At 40.2% G+C, this 4,434-nt stretch overlaps 1 pseudogene; it reads right to left on the bottom strand.

The window, feature by feature from the left end:
• LOC122014256 lies at positions 1-2,324 on the bottom strand (annotated as a pseudogene).
• Between the last annotated feature and the right edge of the window lie 2,110 nt (positions 2,325-4,434).

Raw genomic sequence — 4,434 nt, 5'->3', positions numbered from 1 at the left:
AATCCCCTACTATCACAAGACAGGTACAAAATCCATTTTGCAAAGGTAAACAAGAAATGGATAATGGGAAAAAAAACTTCTGATCTGGAACAGATAAACATTACAATTTTGTTTTTGAAAATTAAGAAAAAAACTGTCAATCTGAAAGAAACAGATTAAAAAGCCCATCACTGCTGCATGGATAAATGTCAGAAAAGGAGTGCGATGTTGACCAGGGCCACAAAAATCTTCAACTGATTTGCCATGCTAGGCTGGATAAACTGCAAATTGGTTTACCTGCTTAAGGAAAATTATAAATAGTTGGACAGATTTTGATGTGGGCCTAGTTCTTGCGAGTGTCAACATTCAGTCAGTAAACAGTTCAACTTCTCTCGAAACTTAGAAACTTCGCTAGCATCTATAACCATGGCCAGCCCCTTCTCCTTGTAGTTCTTCATCTGTAGTATAGAACAAACTTTTTGTATCTGTCATCACAAAATGGAGCAATATAAAACCTTCTTACTTAACCTTTAAAATTTGAATAGACTTAGATGATAAGACACTCGAAATACTAAAAGAGCAAAGTTTATTAAATTTGTTTTTCTTTGTCAGAAATGCATTATGTGATATTAACTGATTGCTAGGTATCATAAGATAAAGTGACAATGCTAATATGGAATATAGAGTAGCATATATCCACCAAATGCCAGTAAAATATAGAACATTGAAAACATTTTCATATTGTTAAATGCTTAGTAAAAACGAGTAATGGTTCAATGCAACGAAACACCATGCATACCTTACTGGGGGACAGCCTCACAGCACGCAATGCAAAAGTAAATGAATCGAGAGAGAGAGAATGTGAGAGATTTTGGCAGTAAACTTTGCAATTTAACTTACTGCCATAGTACCACTAAAATCATCATCACCCTTCAAGTTTGCCTTGCTTTGGTTGATGGTTTTGCTCTGAGGTTGAGAACAAAAAAAGAAGCTAAAAATCATTCTGGAAATGGCATGAAATAAAACATATGGCTATTGAGAAGATCCAAAGAAAATAGTGGCTTGTGTACACTTGTGAGGCATCACTAACAATGACCGTAGCTGTTACTACTTCATGAGAAAAAACACACTAATTATTCTTTATCTTGGCTACAATTATTGACGACCAACCACCAAAAATGATAATGCAAACTAACACGACAATCAATCTTTATATTCAAAAATAAGGCAATCAATCTACCTCAAAAATTCTAGTAACCAACACATAATACTTGAAACAGAAGGAGCCCCTAAGCTCCTGCATTGGCTGAAGGAAACAAGTAGAAGTATAAATAACAAAAAGACAAATGTAATTTTAAAGATATTTTAAACAATGTACAGCCGTTTGTTACTTGACCTCATCTTCAGTTGCCCATGCTATCTCATCAAACAATGCATCATACAATAGAGGCACTAACTGGTAGGGGCAGTTGACAAAGCGTTGAGAAACTAAAAGGCCCACATCACCTTCTTGTCGTTCCAAATATGTCTTCAGCTTTTTCTTTGTGGTTTCCTCAGTACATTCTTCAAGCAAGAACTCTGGGAGTTCCTTAATGCATCTGTGATGCTGGGAGTAATAAAACATCAGATTGCAGTACAAAAAATGAGCAAAGCAAAAGGTAACATAGGTTTACTAAATATGACCTGGTATCTTTGCAGATTAAGAGCAGTGATAACACCAAAAGGTCCTGCATCATCATCATCATCATTGTCTGTATGTCCTACTTCATCTTGCTCATCCAATTTGACAACTGTACCAACAGTCGTCTGCTCCAAGATCAAATCCACAAAACCACTGAGGTCCATGGCTTGTTGTCGAGGTAATTGTGAAGAAGGAGCTTCACCCCACTGAAATCCCCCAGCTTGGGGTCAAAGAACCCAAAATCTGCATGTACCATGTCAACCTTTCCAAGCACGGACAATATCAAGTGTTAGCTCCAAATCATAATAAATTAGGATGTAAAACATGCAGAAGCAGTTCTCTTACTTCTTGTTCCTCGACTTCATCTACTACTTCTAATTTGACATGTTAAAGACATTTAGTGGGTTTTGGCTCAGGAACGGAGTCTTAGAAAATGAGATGATGTCAGAAAAAAAAATGGAAAAGACAGAGGGAAGAAGTGACAAAACCTGGTGATTTAGTGAAGGCGGAAAGCGAATAAGCAGGGGCAGAGCGGCTGAATAAAGTAGTACGAGCAAAGGAAGAGAATCCAAGAAAGGGACGGAGAATTGGAACACCATGCCGCTTAGAAGGTCGTTGGTGGTTCATGTGTTTCCTCAATAGTGGAACCATGAGTTTTCCTGAGTTGAGCACTAAATATCACTAAAAAATTTCAATACAAAATATGCATACTTCTAGAGTCATATATATAGATATATATATACCTGAACTTATTGCCCAGAAATTTTCATGACAGTTTGAAATCAAAGAGTATTATTTACAAATTTAAAACAAAACAGTGAGAAAGAGAAAAAGGGATTATTTAATTCCTTTAAGTATTATTTTTCCAAGATTCTTGAAGGACGAATCACCGAATAGCTAGAGGTGATGTTGACACGAGTCGCTGAGTGTTATGAGAAGGGAGTCTGCCGGAGAATATGTCAAACCTAATAGGGAGAAAAAAGGAGAAAAAGAGAGTTAGAATGATAGCCAAGGGTGCCCCAGCGTTGCTACCTGAAGCTCAACTAAGTTTTGGCAGGAGATGTGGAGAAAACAGAGAGGATGAACAGCAATGTGCATATGAAATGGTGAATAGATGGAAAAGCATATCTCTGTCCGCATGCGCGAACGCCTTTATAACACTACCACTGAATATCTATCTCTCTCCTATGTATTAATTGTGTATTAATTATTAATGTGACACATCATATTGTGGTAAAGGGAATATTTCATCGTATCTACCAGTATCATGTGAGTCAAAATACGGGAGATGATACCCCACGTGCTTTGACAAACCACATGTTGTATCAGCGCAGGCACTATTCTCTATGGTGGGCTAGCCCATAAGGCCCTTAGGTTGTGAGACAATTGGGTTGGAGGTCGGGGCCTGTTAAGTGGAAGAGCGTTGGACCATCAAGTTTAAGTGGAGATGAGCAGGGCAAGCCAAGTCGGTGCAAGAGGTGCTCCCCCAATTAGTTGAACCAACTGGAGAATAGTGAAGCGCTTCGCTCGGTAAGACCGACCGAGAGTAGCGAAGCGCATCCGATCAGTGGGATTGACCCGAGAGGAGCGGACCGCATCTGATCAGCTCTTCCGATCGAGAAGTGGAACGCGCCCAATCAATAGGCCCAACCGGTGTGAGAGGTGCGCGCCTGATCGAGGCTAAGAGGAGCAAGCCTGATCTGTGGGACCAACCAGGGCTGAGAGGCAAAGCTCGTCCGATCAGGGTTAAAGAGGGTTATCGGAGCAGATCTACCCTACATTGATTATCTTGACCTTGACTTCCACCTAAGCATGATGCTTGACCCTTGGGGGCGCATGGAAGCTTCCCATATCGTATCAATTATCATAAGGTTCTCAGGTAAAAGTTATAAAACATGAAGCTACAAGTATCAACATTAAGAACTATCAAAAGTATGGAAGGTCAAGTAAATTTTAAAAAGAGCACTTCAGAATATCCATTTTAATTTTTAAAGCAATCCTTCTCATCTTAATTTATCATTTACCCTCTAGTGAGGGGGAGCCTTATGCAACAGTAAAATTGTCGTATGGGTTCGAGTCTCGGAAATAACCTATTGCAAGTATGGTACGACTGCGTACAATAAACCCTTCCCCGGAACCTCACATTGGGAGCTTCGTGTGTCAAGCTACCCGGTGTGGAGGGTAAGGGGCCCCATGTAGAGGGGGTGTACAGCTCCCTCCCCCCCACCCCCTTCTTTCTGGGGGATGCCGCCATCATTTCCTTTGCTTCCTCTCCTCCATTGCCACCGACCACACTCCATCGTCGCACCTCTTCCTCATACCACGCGCCCCTCCCACTCTGCCGCCTCCACCGGCCCTAATTATCATGGATACTGTAACCAAAGCTTATCAGTATTGTGATAAGGCGACCAGGGAATGACTGGTGGATTGCAAAAGGACAAATCCTAACTTGGCAACAAGGGTAAGACCAAGGGCACATCTGTATGAGCAAGAAAACCTTTAGAACCCTCTAAGCTGTAAGCATAAGATTTAGAGGAAGAATTAGAGGAGGAAAGAAGTTATAAATGTTTTATGTCTAAACTTTGGGAAGAAAAGATTCAGGAATGGTATTCAAAAGCCCATACCTCAAACCTTGAATATCTTGATCTTGCAGAAACTAAGCCAACGGTAAAAGAACTAGCTCACAACTTAGCAGTAGTTTATGACCGACTTTGTCTCTCTTGCAGAGTTCATCTTAAAAATTTTAAGAAAATACAAGAGGAAATTGAAGAACT

Source organism: Zingiber officinale, chromosome 8B (assembly GCF_018446385.1).
Source record: "Zingiber officinale cultivar Zhangliang chromosome 8B, Zo_v1.1, whole genome shotgun sequence".
NCBI lineage: Eukaryota > Viridiplantae > Streptophyta > Magnoliopsida > Zingiberales > Zingiberaceae > Zingiber > Zingiber officinale.
Note: the sequence above shows the minus strand (reverse complement) of the source record. Positions and strands in the feature narration are given on the sequence as shown.